Genomic DNA, 17,832 nt, shown 5'->3' on the forward strand with positions numbered 1-17,832 from the left:
TGGCGTCCTCGCTAGCTCGTCCGTTCGATGTGGTGGCTCCGTGGCATTCCTCTAAGTACCTGATAATGCATAGCACACACGTTGGAGGTAGTAGCCATGTCTCACATGCAGAACGTGAAGTTTCGGAGAGGAGCGAGTTCACCTTGTGTCCAATGGCGTATGTTCGAGGTCTTGTCATATGTATCCTTGGGGCTTGGAGAGTAGTCGGAGTATACACGGGGATGAACGTGGGATGCTTCGCATCAGCCTGGTTTCCACACATACCCCGGTCTATTTTACCGCTCAGGTATTCGGAAATACTCCGCACCTTCGGGTCGAGAGGTCAAAGCGAAAAGGTCTGCCATGACAATCGTTTTACAATTCAGCTAGAGTTACATATGTCAAGCAAAGTACATAGTCACTTGGACTCAAAAATTTCCTCCTCTATACCGACCAGCAGGCTGTCTAACTTACAATCCTGCTGGGAATACTTGGCGGCTACTTCTACTTGGTCATATACTAAATTATCGAGAACTTCTTTCCCATCTGACCCTAGAGGTCTGACCCGGGCCATATGACTCGGATCAAGCTTGGTATACCGTGTTTTCACCATGGCCCAGGCCTCTCGTGAACTTTCCTGGTAGGCCGATATTTTCCATAATCGGAAACGCCGCCGCGCTCCCTTGAATAGTTGTACAAGCTCCTCCATACTTCCTGGAGGGGAGGCGGATGGCCATAAGGCCTTGGCAACACTTCGCATCGCCTGCCGAGCTTGCTCATGCATTTGCGACAGCTCTTGCAGCAGATCGCCCGACGATCCGGACATCTCCTCTTCAGGACGGCCCGTCAGCATACCTACAGACATAACTCTATCAGTTCTTTCATCTCCGAATTACTCGAAGGTAAGTTTGACCACATATTTAACATGCCGCCTCGTAGCCTTTTATTTTCCTTCACGGATTCAGCCAGCTGGGCCTGCACATCTTTCAGTTCTTCGCCCAGCTGGGTGTTGGAATCCTGGAGCTTGTTTTTCTCCTCCCAGGCTCGGGTCAGCACACGTTCGCCTGCGGCGAGTAGCCTTTTGGACTCCTTCTCTCCCGCTTGAGCGGCTTTCAGTTGCTCCTCCAGTTGATCTGACAATCCTGTCATGTGATAAGCAACAGTATTAGGACAGCTGGCATACAATTATCATTCCTCGATGGAGGGGAATATTACCAGGTCACGCCATCTTGGATTTCTCCAGCTCGGCGGTAACAGCAGTTAGCTGTGCCCTACACCTTTCTAGCTCTTGAGACAACAGGTGGTTCTTCTCCGTAAGCACCTGGTTGTACAATGATCCTTAAATCAGTTATATCAACTGATCCAAGTCTCGGGGGCTACTTGTATATGATTATCATATTGGAACAATGTAAACTTACCTGCACATCTTTTAAATGTTGATTTGTGGCTCTGGTAAGCCCATCTCGAGCAGCTCGGATGTATGCATCAGCCGAGCTGAAGGCATTTAATGCCTCTTCTGAAAAGCTGGGGTCTCGTAAAAGGGCCCTCCGGCACCGATGATTCATGGCGCTCTCCACTTCCAAGTTCATGACGGATACATCATCCGAATCCTCTACTGAGGGACAATCTGGCCTCGCCCCCGTATCAGCCCCTGTCTTCACAGCAGGATCTGGATCCTGGCTGTTGGGAGTATGACCGGCCGGACCCCCAGACATAGTCCGGTGAACTCTTTTCCTGATATAGGACAAACGAAAAAGTCACAGTTGGATGCGACTGGCAAGGGGCATATTTACAAATCCATACCTCTTCGATGAAGGCTCGGCCGTGCCTTCGTTCGCCTTCCTCTTTGAAGGCTTGCCCGGTGTGGGGGCCGCTCTCTTTGGAGTTGCCCCTTGGGTAGCATGGCGCGCCGAACGCCTCCCCTTTTGAGCACGGGACAGTGCAGTGGGTGAGGCAGAGCAAGGGAACTCTTTCGGAGGAGATGTCTCATGATTACTTACGTGGGAAGCAGGGAGAAGATCGGGATAATCGGCAGTGATGGCCACTTCTGTGCCGTCATAGCTCGCCTGGTAAAACACCCCGTCCTCGAGCATGAATAATTCACATGTCATAGCACAAGCATGAAAGCAAGATATGAGGAAAGTATCATCAATGTATTGGCGAGAGGCCATATGTGAATAGCAATGAGTTATAATGACTCTCCCAACACAAGAATCAACAATAGCATGAGGCACATGATAATCATGGCAATAGCAACAAGGATCTCCACCAAGCATGCAAATACACATAGGAGTAGCATAATGGCGAATCATGGGTAGATGCAAGCAAGGGTCACAATTGCATGGCAAAGGCATAGAAACAAGCATAACATGAAGAGTGAACATGATAGAATGGGCATAAGGTGACAAGTGGTAAATAGCCCATAGCCGTGTGAGAGACAAGTAAAAGAGATGCGCGTAGTCCTTGCGCAAAAGGAATGGTGGTAAGGATAGTCCACGGGATCCCAAATCGTCGGTGCTCTCAAGAGCTCGTTTCGTCAACTCTTGGGATTGAGAGGTTGACGATTATACATGAGTACCTACACAAAACAAAGGCAAAAGGAAAATTGTGTGTGCGTGGTAGATGTACACATCATCCATCATGATGCATACGTGTATGTGTTGGTTAGCACAAAATAGCCAATGCTCAAATAAATGAGATGCGTGATATAGAAACATGTCATCCATCATGAGAGGTTGGTTATTATGTATAGCATAATGGAGACTCAAATTATGTAATGCATCACAAGAAATATGTAGAGCATTGTTATTCATGGAATGCATATGGTGCACGCAATTATGGGAATCATGCAAAGTATGGAATGAATCAAAATCTCCTAAGGAAACTACGGGGGTCTCCTCATGAGCATTAGTGGAAACATCACATGGAGAATATTCACAACATTCAAAACAATGCATATTTGGAACAATGTCATCATGGCATGGTATAGTAGATGAATTACGCAAATCATGTAAAGGAAGCATGGCAATATCATCACAAGAAAAACAAAAGCCAACGACCATCATCTCGTCATCTATGCCATAAGTGCAAATGGGATTTATTTTAATGGGGCATGCATAGTTACTATGTTGAGATTGAAATGATGCAATATGGGAGATCTCACTCATAGCATATGACAAGTTCAAAGGATTGTCAAACATGGCGTGACCAATAGAATTTTCACAAGATATCCTATGGAGCATAGCATCACAACTAGGCAACTCAACATGCTCATCATCATATTCATCATAAATTGGTAAGTCATGACATGAAGAAGTCGCACTAGCATGAAGCATGGGAATAGGTGGATCAACATCATGCAAGCAATCATTGGTAAGATAGTCCGCTAGTGGGACAAGTGAAGTACCATTACCTATGATACCTTTGGAACATCGCTGATGTGTTGTAGGTGAGGTGTCGAATACCAAGTCGTGGTCATCTTCATCTTGATGGTACCATGTGGGGGGTGCATCATCGTCCACCATGGCCATCATCTTCTCCATTGAAGGTTTGGACTCGTCGAGGATAGGCATGTCGTCATGTAGGAGACCTAGCACCAAAGAAGAAAACACACTCGGAGTAGAGGTTAAGTCGTTAGAAATCATAGTGGCTTCACGTGCCGTGTCAACTACCTCACTCTCTGAGTGTTGTGGCTCACACACTCCCTCAAGGATGCTCTCACTCGTATGGTTGGTGGAGTCACTCAAATGGCTCTCAACCTCACATAGGATGTGTCATGCTCTCAAGTGTGGGGCTAGTGGTGGTCACACTCGTCCTCTCATAGGAAATGCACTCAATGTCACATATGGTGGAGTCACTCATATGACTCATGGGTTGGTGACTCTCCTCACATGGCAATTGGGACATCTCATTATATATGGGTGTCGGAGAGATGTTGGTGCAAACGTCTCCATGCTCAATCATGTCGTAGTCGTGGCCGTGGATGAAGGCCGAAGATGGCACAACATCACTCTCCTCTAAGACCAAAGATAAGGTCTCATGTGCGCTCGTGTAGCTTGACTCGGAGTATGAGTCCAATATGGGCGCCGTCTTCGTGTTGTTGAAGAGGTTCGTGCTCGTCACCGTGGTCGAAGGGGATGGCCCTAGCTCGACCTTCTTGTCACCGTCTTGTAGTTGGTGGCCCATATGATGTGGCACCTCGGAGCTCGTCTCCATGACCGAAGGGAATTGGCCATGCTCGGCATCTTTCTTGAGGGGCTTGCGAAGATGGAAGTGTCACCCTCGCGTATAGGTGGTCGCCTTGTTGTTGAAGATGTTGATGTAGGCGAACTCATGGGAAGTAGGCGAAGATGTCGTATGTCCAAAGGTGAAGATGCCTTGAGAACACTTGGCGAAGATGCCGAAGTGGTTGGTGTAGCCGTAGCTCCGTATTGGTGGTGCTCGTCTCGCGGTCTTTTCTTGTGCTCTTGATGCTTGGCCTTGGCATGAAGTAGGGCTTGTTGGGACTTGTGCATTTGCGCTTGTGGAGCATCTTCATGATGATGGTGTCGTTGTCGCACTTGAGCTCATAGTTGATGTCGTTCGTCGTCGTCGTGCATATGATGCTTGGAGGTGACTTGCCCTTCATGGCGATGTAGATCACGAACGTGATGGTGGTCGCCATGGAGATGTGGACGTGAACGACTTGCGCTTGTATCTTGTTTGCGCTCCGAAGACTTGTGACTTGAGGATGATGAAGGGGAAGAACGGTTGATGAACAAGGTCTGAATCTCCTCCATCCTTGCATCTTGCTCCTCCTTTTGTTCGGAAAGCTTGTTGTCGATGTAGTCCCTTTTCCTTGCTTCGGAGTGATGAATGTCGATGGAGAGGTTCTCGATGCGCTCTTGCAATCTTGATTGTGCGCCTTGCATTTGTCGTTGTAGATCAAAGATTGACGATTTGGTGATGTAGTTGTTCACGCAGTCATTGTTGTCGAAGACCGGAGATGAAATGCCTTGCCTATCCATCACAAAACTCGAGCAAATATGAGTGAGAGAAAGAGAAGAACTATACCAAATGTACCTTGACCGATGTTGAAAATGGATCAATGATCACTCAATGATGTAACAAGGAAATAACACAATTGGTACTGATCTCGTCGATTTCTCACACCTACACAAGTAAGGCTTATGGTGGAGCTCGGTGAGGATAGTGGCACAAAAATTTGATGCAAAATGTTAGCAAGAGTCAATAATGTTGAAAGAGATTCACAAATTCGCAAGTGTAACAAGTAGACCAATAACAATGAATGGCACACGGAAACACACACACGGATAGATAAATGGGGTCGTGTGATGAGGACATCAATACCATTGTTACAACCACAACCCCTACTGTTACATATAATGGACCAATTACTAGAGCTCGCGCACGCCAATTAAATTACCAGGTACTTTCGTTTCTTGGTAATGATTCTAATGTTCATGAGAATATGATGCTGCCTAAATTGGATACTTTTATTTTGCTTACAAATGAAGGGCCTGGCTTGGAGAAGGATGAACATTGGAGCAAGAACAAGCATGGAGTTGATGGCATGCGAAGGGGAACAAGAATGGAGTTACCAGCGATGATTTCAGGACTTTGAAGCCACCATAATGCGTGCATGAAGCCTTGGACGAAATATACAAGATGCTACTTCATAACTTTCGTCCAGAGGCTATTCTAGGTGCTGCGTCACCTTATTATTGGGGCAGGCCCATGTAATTTCGAAATACTTGAGTATAGGCTGTTTTTAGAGTCCGTATGTGTGGGGAAACAAGAGATAGGGTTGGTTTCGGACCCCTTCCCCAAGGGCCACGAAATTCCCCCCTCGTCCTCCATATATACAGCCCTTAGGGCGTCGTTTAGACTTTGGGTTTTGTTTAGGTTAAAAGTTCGCCATAGCTGCAACTTCGCGTACTTCGTTTGTGTTCAACGACCAGACAAAGGCGTCACAGAACCCCACCTTGATCAATAAAGCTTTCATCTTATATTCGCAATATCCAGATTGCAATCTCAGTTTCTTGCTTGTTCTTCGTTTGCTCGCAGGAAACAGACCCTCGTGGTCAGGTTGATCGTGCTCCGGCGTGGTCAATAACCTCTCGGAGTTGGTTTAGCGATTGCTAAGGCGCGACGTCATCGCACGTTCGTAATCGGATCGTCAAAGTCGACTTCCACCAAAGCGATCCATCATCTCATCGAAAGACGGGACACCTTTGCCTCTATCAAGTGGTATCAGATTTCCAGGTTGCTCGGTGAGATTTTACAGTTTTTCGTAGTTTAGATCGAGTTTGTTCTTCATACCTATAGTCCACGAAAAAGCCAAAAAAAATAGGGTTAGTTCATCCTATCCGAACCAATCTGAGCCTTTGCATAATCTTTTTAGGGTTTTCGCTTTGTTGAATTTGCGGTTGCATCGTCGTGTCAAGTTGCTGGTCTTAGAGTCTAGTCTTTTAGAGTTTCGAGTTCTGGTCATAAGTTGTCACGCCGCCGCCGCACCATCATCATCGCCTTGCCATCTACCACCATTGCTTATCCGCCACCGCTCTGAATCCGTATCCATATACCACCACCAATCCGTATCCATATACCACTACCGATCCGTATCCATATACCACCACCGCTACCATATACCACCACCGCTGCCATCTCCTAACACCATATATCCACCACTAATCCGAGTTCTTTTCATATTCGGTTTGTTTTAGAGATCCATCTATTTTCCGTTGCGTGTTTCCTTGCCTGAGTAGGTCTCGGGAAAAAAAACTCTGGAGACCCCCGGGCAGTTTTTAGGCCAAAATTTCGGCGACCAAAAATATTTTTTCCCTATCCTATTTTTAGGTCCCGGGGAGTGTTTTGAGACACTCGCCATCATAGTGATTTTTTGTCGCACTTTTTCGTCGTCGCTGCCCTGATTTCCGAAAAAAAATAGTCAAATTTTTTTTGTGCCCATCCTGTCAGTTTGACCTGGGAAGAGTTTTGAGACACTCGCCATTATAGTGATTTTTCGCAAAAAAAAAGGGGAGCGCAAGAAAAAAAGAGCAAAAAAAATTTCCAGAGTGTGCTTTTCCCTTGTTTACGTGTAGCGCCGTGATTTTGTTAGTGTTCTAGGCTCGCGTCTCTAGCACGGTCTAGCCTAGGACCAGCACAGTACTGTCGTTGAGCGTTTATTCAACTTTGCATCTCTGAATTGATTATTGCTGACCATTTTTGCTACCATATTATAAGCCTTCCCAGCTCCACATACATCTACATCGTGCGTTTGACTCTCCCTGGTAATCGCTCTATCCAAGCTTTGAGAGTTTTGACTACAACGGTTGCCGATCACCACCTGCTGCTGGGTAAGAACTGGTAAGAATTTGAGATTCGCTTGAAGGTTTTGTGACACACCACCATCACCACCACTTCCTAGTAGTCTGCAGGATCATATTCTTTTGTGTTTCTATTGCTGCTAACTATGGCAGGATCACAAGCCGATGAGACTGATTAGGAGAACATGACGAACAAGGAGTTGCATGATAAATTTCAGCAAATGATGAGTGGCCAGGTGGGAGATGTGCTAAACAGATTTGAAGAGGCTATGGAGAAGATAGATGCCGTGGAGAAGTCGTTCGAGACAAAGCCGGATAATAAGTTTACTGAATTACTCAAGCGTCTTCCCCAACCACCACCGGCTGCACATGTCGCACCTCTACAACAACAACAACCACATCTCCAACGCCGCCTTCCAAATCAAGTGGGACAAGCACAGCGCGTTCCAATTGAGACTGGTCAAAATTCGGGTGCCGCTGCACCTACTGTTGATGCTTCTTTGGCTCCTGCTACTGCGGCGGCTGAGGAGGATGACGATTATGCGGGCGATTATGAGGATGAGGTTGATCAAAATCAGAACTACGTGCAGCCACCAGCACCACCACCAGCAGGTCGACCTCAGGTATATATTCGCAATGGTAGGCCGGCACCACCACCTCAGGTACGAGATCATGACCATCTCCCTAAACTAAAATTGAATATTCCACCATTTGAGGGTAGATATGTTCCTGATATATATCTTACTTGGGAGTTAGAAACTGAACAACGATTTACATGTTTACAATATCCTGAGGAGAGACATGTTCCTGCTGCTGTTTGTGCTTTCACTAGCTTTGCATGTGTTTGGTGGTCTGAACATTGTAGATTATATCCTGTTCCAGCTACTTGGGTTGCTTTGAAAACTGCTATGCGTACTCGTTGGGTTCCACCATATTATCAACGTGAATTACTTCAAAAATTGCAGCGCTTAAGACAAGGGAAAAATTCTGTAGAAGAATATTATCAGGAATTACAAACTGGCATGATTAGATGTGGTATTGTTGAGGAGAATGAAGCTATGCTTGCACGTTTTATGGGTGGATTAAATAAAGAGATTCAGACCATTCTAGAGTATAAGGATTATAATAATATCACTCGTTTATTCCATCTTGCTTGTAAAGCTGAACGTGAAGTGCAGGATCGACAGCCATTGGCGCGAACTAACTTTTCTGCAGGTCGACCTTCATCATGGACACCGCGTGCATCTTCTACTTCCACTGCACTAGCACCTCCATCAGGTTCCACCTCCAGCCGTGATACAAGAAAGCAGGCACAACCACCACTATCTGCCAAGAGCGCACCTGCCGGGCCTGCACAGAGCTCTTCTTCTTCCATGGCATCGACAGGGCACACAAGTGATATTATTTGTCGTCGTTGTAAGGGAAGAGGACATTATGCGAGAGAATGCAAATCTCAGCGTGTAATGATTGCTACTGAGGATGGTGGGTATGAGTCCGCTAGTGACTATGATGAGGAGACTTTGGCTCTTATTACACGTGAAGAACATGGTGGAGATGATTCTGAAAATGAGACGCAATACATGGCTCCTGAAGACGCTGACAGGTATGAATGTTTAGTTGCTCAACGTGTTTTGAGTGTGCAGGTCACACAAGCAGAGCAAAATCAGAGGCATAATTTGTTCCATACAAAGGGAGTTGTGAAGGAACGTTCTGTTCGCGTCATCATAGATGGAGGGAGCTGTAACAACTTGGCTAGCATGGAGATGGTGGAGAAGCTATCTCTCACCACAAGACCACATCCACATCCTTACTACATCCAATGGTTCAACAACAGCGACAAGGTTAAGGTAACACGTACTGTTCGTGTGCATTTTAGTATCTCTACATATGCTGATTATGTTGATTGTGATGTGGTACCCATGCAAGCATGTTCCTTATTACTTGGTAGACCATGGCAATTTGATAAAAATTCTGTACACCATGGTAGAAATAATCAGTATACTCTTGTTCATAAGGATAAAAATATTACTTTGCTTCCTATGACTCCTGATTCCATTTTGAAAGATGACATTAATAGAGCTAATAAAGCAAAACAGGAGAAAAATAAGAGTGAAAATCAGATTGTGGCAAAAGAATTTGAGCAACAAATGAAACCTACTACTAAACCATCTAGTGTTGTTTCTGAAATTAAATTGAAAAGTGCATGTTTACTTGCCACAAAATCTGATATTGATGAGCTAGATTTCAGCAAATCTGTTTGCTATGCTTTTGTGTGCAAAGAGGCATTATTTTCATTCGAGGACGTGCCTTCCTCTTTGCCCCCTGCTGTCACTAACATTTTGCAGGAGTTCGCTGACGTCTTCCCACAAGACGTGCCACCGGGATTACCACCTATTCGAGGGATTGAGCATCAAATTGACTTAATTCCCGGTGCATCGCTACCCAACCGTGCACCATACTGTACCAATCCAGAGGAGACGAAAGAGATTATGCGTCAAGTACAGGAGCTGCTCGACAAAGGTTATATACGCGAATCTCTTAGTCCTTGTGCTGTTCCTATTATACTAGTGCCTAAAAAGGATGGTACGTCGCGTATGTGTGTTGATTGTAGAGGCATTAATAATATTAGTATTCGTTATCGTCATCCTATTCCTAGGCTAGATGATATGCTCTGATGAATTGAGTGGCTCTACAATATTCTCCAAAGTTGATTTGCGTAGTGGATACCATCAAATTCATATGAAATTGGGAGATGAATGGAAAACTGCATTTAAAACTAAGTTTGGTTTATATGAGTGGTTAGTCATGCCTTTTGGGTTAACTAATGCACCTAGTAGTTTCATGAGACTAATGAACGAAGTTTTACGTAGTTTCATTGGACGATTTGTGGTAGTCTATTTTGATGATATACTGATTTATAGCAAATCTTTGGAAGAACATTTGGAACATTTACGTGCTGTTTTTATTGCTCTACGTGATGCATGTTTGTTTGGTAACCTTGGGAAGTGCACCTTTTGCACCGACCGAGTATCTTTTCTTGGCTATGTTGTTACTCCATAGGGAATTGAAGTTGATAAAGCCAAGATTGAAGCTATTGAGAGTTGGCCGCAGCCCAAAACGGTCACACAAGTGAGGAGTTTCCTTGGCCTCGCTGGTTTCTATAGGCGTTTTGTGAGAGATTTCAGCACCATTGCTGCACCTCTCAACGAGCTTACAAAGAAGGATGTGCCTTTTTTTGGGGTACCGCACAGGAAGAAGCCTTCACGGTATTGAAAGATAAGTTGACACATGCTCCTTTACTCCAACTTCCTTATTTTAATAAGACTTTTCAGCTTGAATGTGATGCTAGTGGAATTGGAATAGGTGGTGTGTTATTACAAGATGGCAAACCTGTTGCATACTTTTCGGAAAAATTGAGTGGGCCTAGTCTGAATTATTCTACTTATGATAAAGAACTATATGCTCTTGTTCGGACTTTAGAAACATGGCAACATTATTTATGGCCCAAAGAATTTGTTATACATTCTGATCATGAATCTTTGAAACATATTAAAAGTCAAGCTAAACTGAATCGTAGACATGCTAAATGGGTTGAATTCATTGAAACTTTCCCTTATGTCATTAAACACAAGAAGGGTAAAGAAAATGTTATTGCTGATGCATTGTCTCGTCGCTATACTATGCTTTCACAACTTGACTTCAAAATATTTGGTTTGGAGACCATCAAAGATCAATATGTGCATGATGCTGATTTTAAAGATGTATTGCAGAATTGTAAAGAAGGAAGAACCTGGAACAAGTTTGTCGTTAATGATGGATTTGTGTTCCATGCTAACAAGCTATGCATTCCAGCTAGCTCTCTTCGTCTTTTGTTGTTGCAGGAGGCGCATGGAGGAGGATTAATGGGACACTTTGGCGTGAAGAAGACGGAGGACGTACTTGCTACACATTTCTTTTGGCCAAAGATGAGACGAGATGTTGAGCGTTTTGTTGCTCGCTGCACTACATGTCAAAAAGCTAAGTCACGACTCAATCCTCATGGTTTATATATGCCTTTGCCTGTACCTAGTGTTCCTTGGGAAGATATATCTATGGACTTTGTTTTAGGTTTACCTCGAACAAAGAAGGGGAGGGATAGCATATTTGTTGTCGTGGATAGATTCTCGAAAATGGCACACTTTATACCATGTCATAAAAGTGATGATGCTGTTAATGTTGCTGATTTGTTCTTTCGTGAAATTATTCGCTTGCATGGTGTGCCAAATACTATTGTTTCAGATCGTGATACTAAATTTCTTAGCCACTTTTGGAGATGTTTATGGGCTAAGTTGGGGACTAAACTGCTTTTTAGTACTACTTGTCACCCCCAAACTGATGGACAAACTGAAGTAGTCAATAGAACATTGTGTACTATGCTTAGGGCTGTTTTGAAGAATAATAAGAAAATGTGGGAAGAATGCTTGCCTCATATTGAATTTGCTTATAATCGTTCATTGCATTCTACTACTAAGATGTGCCCTTTTCAAATTGTGTATGGTTTCCTACCTCGTGCACCAATTGATTTGTTGCCTCTTCCATCTTCGGAGAAGGTTAATTTTGATGCTAAAGAACGTGCTGAATTGATTTTAAAAATGCATGAGTTAACTAAGGACAACATTGAGCGTATGAATGCTAAATATAAACTTGCTGGAGATAAGGGTAGAAAACATGTTGTGTTTGCACCTGGAGATCTTGTTTGGTTACTTTTGCGTAAGGATAGATTTCCTAATTTGCGCAAATCAAAGCTAATGCCACATGCTGATGGTCCTTTTAAGGTGTTAGAGAAAATAAATGATAATGCATATAAACTTGAGCTACCTGCAGATTTTGGGGTTAGTCCCACTTTTAACATTGCAAATTTGAAGCCTTATTTGGGTGAGGAAGATGAGCTTCCATCGAGGACGACTTCATTTCAAGAAGGGGAGGATGATGAGGACATCAATACCATTGTTACAACCGCAACCCCTACTGTTACATATAATGGACCAATTACTAGAGCTCGCGCACGCCAATTAAATTACCAGGTACTTTCGTTTCTTGGTAATGATTCTAATGTTCATGAGAATATGATGCTGCCTAAATTGGATACTTTTGTTTTGCTTACAAATGAAGGGCCTGGCTTGGAGAAGGATGAATATTGGAGCAAGAACAAGCATGGAGTTGATGGCATGCGCAAGGGGAACAAGAACGGAGTTACCAGTGATGATTTCAGGACTTTGAAGCCACCATAAGGAGTGAATGAAGCCTTGGAAGAAATATGCAAGATGCCACTTCATAAATTTCGTCCAGAGGCTATTCTAGGTGCTGCGTCACCTTATTATTGGGCCAGGCCCATGTAATTTCGAAATACATAAGTATAGGCTGTTTTTAGAGTCCGTGTGTGTGGGGAAACAAGAGATAGGGTTGGTTTCGGACCCCTTCTCCAAGGGCCACGAAATTCCCCCTCTTCCTCCATATATACAGCCCTTAGGGCACCGTTTAGACTTTGGGTTTTGTTTAGATTAAAAGTTCGCCATAGCTGCAACTTCGCGTACTTCGTTTGTGTTCAACGACCAGACAAAGGCGTCACAGAACCCCACCTTGATCAATAAAGCTTTCATCTTATATTCACAATATCCAGATTGCAATCTCAGTTTCTTGCTTGTTCTTTGTTTGCTCGCAGGAAACAGACCCTCGTGGTCAGGTTGATCGTGCTCCGGCGTGGTCAATAACCTCTCGGAGTTGGTTTAGCGGTTGCTAAGGCGCGACGTCATCGCACGTTTGTAGTCGGATCGTCAAAGTCGACTTCCACCAAAGCGATATCCATCATCTCATCGAAAGACGGGACACCTTTGCCTCTATCATCGTGCAACCAAGGAATGAGCACAAAATGTGGAATCCACGGAAGACGCTCGTGTTGCACAACTCAAGAGAGACGGTAGCACGATTGCTCTATAGGCGGATACGACACTTGTGCACAACCTATGATATGCAAAATGGATACACTTTCTATCCCAAGTATGCTATATATGTATGGTTCCCGGTGTTTGATCCAAGATGATCGGATATCACAATCTGATGCAATGTGGTAGATGCTATGGCTATTGCTTACAAGCTTCTTTGCTCTTTCTCTTTTGCTTAAAAGCTTATTCCGTTTTTTGGGTATGGCCACTTTGGCACAATGCACAAACCAAGATAGCAAATGTGTATATGTGGGAACAAACTTGAGGCACACGAGATGATATGATGATACCAATATGATATGGTATGTATGTAATGGAAGGTGTAGACCAATGATCACTAATGTGCACAAGTAACGTTGCCGACAATACTCAAATGGCTAGTCTCGATAGGCGAGTGACGCAAAATGGGCTAGGGGTTATCAATGCAAAGGCAAGGGGAATAGACAATGGTGTCGTCAAGGTTACCGTCCTTTGCGATGAGGAGTGGCGGTGTTCTTGATGTAGATATCAAGATGATGGAGACTCGTCCCTAAGTAGCCGAAACACCTTAGGAAACGGAAAAACCGCGAACTCAAAATCTCAAAGGCAAAAGTCAAATGGTGGTAGTTTTGCACTCAGCAATGCGGAAGTGGAATGATGGGTTATGCGAGTCGAAGTTGAAGGTCACCGTCCCTAAGTAGCCGAAACACCTTAGGAGACACAACTCACAACTCAAACAAAATTGGGTTAAGTTGGGGTGGAAGAAGTGTATGGTGGGCAAGCCTATGCGGAAGTGGTGTTGGTGGTTGATGAAGAAGCAATCGTCCCTAAGTAGCCGAAACACCTTAGGAGACTCAAATCACTACTCAAGCAACCACTAATGCTATGGTGAACAAAATGGGTTAGGTTGCGGAAGTCGGTGTTGGTGTAGCGGATGATGTGGTGGAAGCCCTAGGCAAAGATGCCAAAGTTGTCAAAATTTGATGGAGTCAAATGATGTTTGTGGTATTTTTATGGGAAGGGGGATGTCAAGAGCTTCAAAACGAGCTAAAGAACGTAAAAATCGGAGTTCGGATGAATTAGTTATGGACAAAACAAAAATATGCCGAAGTCAATATCTACAGGTTGCGGACGTCCGATCGGGTTCAAAAATACGTAAATTCTATTCTGTTGGCTGGTTCCGGTCGTCCGGTGGATGACGGACGTCCGGTGCTTCGAGGGGAGTCCGGACGTCCGTAAAACGCCGGTCGTCCGGTGAATCGGGGTCAACACGGGATTTGAGATCCGGGGCGCGATTTTGGGCGGAAAATGGAGATTTTGGGGTCAAAATTGAGGAGATTTCGTGGATGAAAGATGGGGAAACTTGGGGAAATGCTAGATCCACTCGAAACCAAGCAAATCCATGGATCAAAATCAACAAAACATCATCAAACCAACAAATCACAAAAAAAAAAATTGGGGCTATTTTTGTGGGGAATTTTTGAATTAGGGAAGAACACACCAAAATCAAGCTGGAAAATAAAGAGGGGAGGCTCCGAAATCGTGATCAACGTGGCTCATGATACCAAGATGATGTAGGGTGGAACCCTATATGGCCGATCTTTCACGAAAGGAGCAGATCCCAATGAAGAACACGAAGAACACACGGGGAAACACAAGGGAAAACACAAGAGGAACTCTCAAACCAACAAGATATAGTCACACATGTGCTAGATCCACGAACACATAGAGATCACACGGTCCAAATCCAACAAAGGACGATACATAGGGTAACCGGTTCTTGTCCGTGAGGAGGTCTTGATGGGGCCACCCAAGAGGGGGTCTTGAATCCAAGGGGATCTTCTCCGTAGAGGGGCCGCGGTCTCTCTCGTGGAGTAGATCCGTAATGGATGAGCAAAGCTCTCACACAAACATGAGCTAATCCTTTGCTGACCCTAACTAGGAGGAGGTGGAGGAGTATATATAGTCTAGGGACACGAAGGGGTAAGTGAGGGGTACACGGGCTTCGGCCCGCAACACTATGCACAGACAGGCGTCAAACGTCTGGTGGGTGTCGGACATCCGGAGGCTCGGGACGGTCCGGACGTCCGGAAGTCTTCGGACTTCCGTAAATAACATTCTGTCGCCATGGCGCCGGTCGTCCGGTGGCGCTCGGTTATCCGGGGCCTGGGAGGTGTCGGACGTCCGGTCTCGGTCGGTCGTCCGGTCGCTGTAGAGTTGGGGGCTGGGCCTTATGGCTGGGGCGGTCTCCAGGCATCAGACGTCCGGCGAGGTCCGGTCGTCCGGAGGCTGTAGACTTCGGGCAGCTTCTTCTCTTGGTCCTTGTACTTGCCGTCCTCGCTAGCTCGTCCGTTCGATGTGGTGGCTCCGTGGCGTTCCTCTAAGTACCTGATAATGCATAGCACACACGTTGGAGGTAGTAGCCATGTCTCACATGTAGAAAGTGAAGGTTCGGAGAGGAGCGAGTTCACCTTGTGCCCAATGGCGTATGTTCGAGGTCTTGTCATATGTATCCTTGGGGCTTGGAGAGTAGTCGGAGTGTACATGGGGATGAACGTGGGATGCTCCGCATCAGCCTTGTTTCCACACATACCCCGGACTATTTTACCGCTCAGGTATTCAGAAACACTCCGCACCTTCGGGTCCAGAGGTCGAAGCGAAAAGGTCTGCCATGATAATCGTTTTACAATTCAGCTAGAGTTACATATGTCAAGGAAAGTACATAGTCACTTGGACTCAAAAATTTCCTCCTCTATACCGACCAGCAGGCTGTCTAACTTACAATCCTGTTGGGAATACTTGGCGGCTACTTCTACTTGGTCATATACTAAATTAAGGGGAACTTCTTTCCCATCTGACCCTAGAGGTCCGACCCGGGCCATATGACTCGGATCAAGCTTGGTATACCGTGTTTTCACCATGGCCCAGGCCTCTCGTGCACCTTCCCGGTAGGCCGATATTTTCCATAATCGGAAACGCTGCCGCGCTCCCTTGAATAGTTGTACAAGCTCCTCCATACTTCCTGGAGGGGAGGCGGATGGCCATAAGGCCTTGGCAACACTTCGCATCGCCTGCCGAGCTTGCTCATGCATTTGCAACAGCTCTTGCAGCAGATCGCCCGACGATCCGGACATCTCCTCTTCAGGACGGCCCGTCAGCATACCTACAGACATAACTCTATCAGTTCTTTCATCTCCGAATTACTCGAAGGTAAGTTTGACCACATATTTAATATGCCGCCTCGTAGCCTTTTATTTTCCTTCACGGATTCAGCCAGCTGGGCCTGCACATCTTTCAGTTCTTCGCCCAGCTGGGTGTTGGAATCCTGGAGCTTGTTTTTCTCCTCCCAGGCTCGGGTCAGCACACGTTCGCCTGCGGCGAGTAGCCTTTTGGACTCCTTCTCTCCCGCTTGAGCGGCTTTCAGTTGCTCCTCCAGTTGATCTGACAATCCTGTCATGTGATAAGCAACAGTATTAGGACAGCTGGCATATAATTATCATTCCTCGATGGAGGGGAATATTACCAGGTCACGCCATCTTGGATTTCTCCAGCTCGGCGGTAGCAACAGTTAGCTGTGCCCTACACCTTTCTAGCTCTTGAGACAACAGGTGGTTCTTCTCCGTAAGCACCTGGTTGTACAATGATCATTAAATCAGTTATATCAACTGATTCAAGTCTCGGGGGCTACTTGTATATGATTATCATATTGGAACAATGTAAACTTACCTGCACATCTTTTAAATGTTGATTTGTGGCTCTGGTAAGCCCATCTCGAGCAGCTCGGATGTATGCATCAGCCGAGCTGAAGGCATTAAATGCCTCTTCTGAAAAGCTGGGGTCTCGTAAAAGGGCCCTCCGACGCCGATGATTCATGGCGCTCTCCACTTCCAAGTTCGTGACGGATACATCATCCGAATCCTCTACTGAGGGACAATCTGGCCTCGCCCCCGTATCAGCCCCTGTCTTCGCAGCAGGATCTGGATCCTGGCTGTTGGGAGTATGACTGGCCGGACCCCCAGACATAGTCCGGTGAACTCTTTTCCTGATATAGGACAAACGGAAAAGTCACAGTTGGATGCGACTGCCAAGGGGCATATTTACAAATCCATACCTCTTCGATGAAGGCTCGGCCGTGCCTTCGTTCGCCTTCCTCTTTGAAGGCTTGCCCGGTGTGGGGGTCGCTCTCTTTGGAGTTGCCTCTTGGGTAGCATGGCGCTGAACGCCTCCCCTTTTGAGCACGGGACAGTGCAGTGGGTGAGGCAGAGCAAGGGAACTCTTTCGGAGGAGATGTCTCATGATTACTTACGTGGGAAGCAGGGAGAAGACCGGGATAATCGGCAGTGATGGCCACTTCTGTGCCGTCATAGCTCGCCTGGTAAAACACCCCGTCCTCGAGCACCACGAATATATCCGCATCCTCTTCGAATCCGGGGTCAAGGTCCCGATTATGGCCCTCTGGCTGTGGGGCGGGGCTGTGAAGCCCCTCGGAGATCTTTCGCAAGTGTTGTTAAAAATGGACGGATTAATATTCATTGGAAGTGGCTCTGGGAGTGGAGTGAGTAGAG

General features: G+C 45.7%; 1 pseudogene; it reads left to right on the plus strand.

Moving 5' to 3' along the window:
* The first annotated feature begins 1,177 nt into the window (after positions 1-1,177).
* Positions 1,178-16,652, plus strand: LOC141021758 (uncharacterized; annotated as a pseudogene).
* Positions 16,653-17,832: the final 1,180 nt, after the last annotated feature.

This window comes from Aegilops tauschii, chromosome 4, assembly GCF_002575655.3.
Source record: "Aegilops tauschii subsp. strangulata cultivar AL8/78 chromosome 4, Aet v6.0, whole genome shotgun sequence".
Classification (NCBI taxonomy): Eukaryota; Viridiplantae; Streptophyta; class Magnoliopsida; order Poales; family Poaceae; genus Aegilops; species Aegilops tauschii.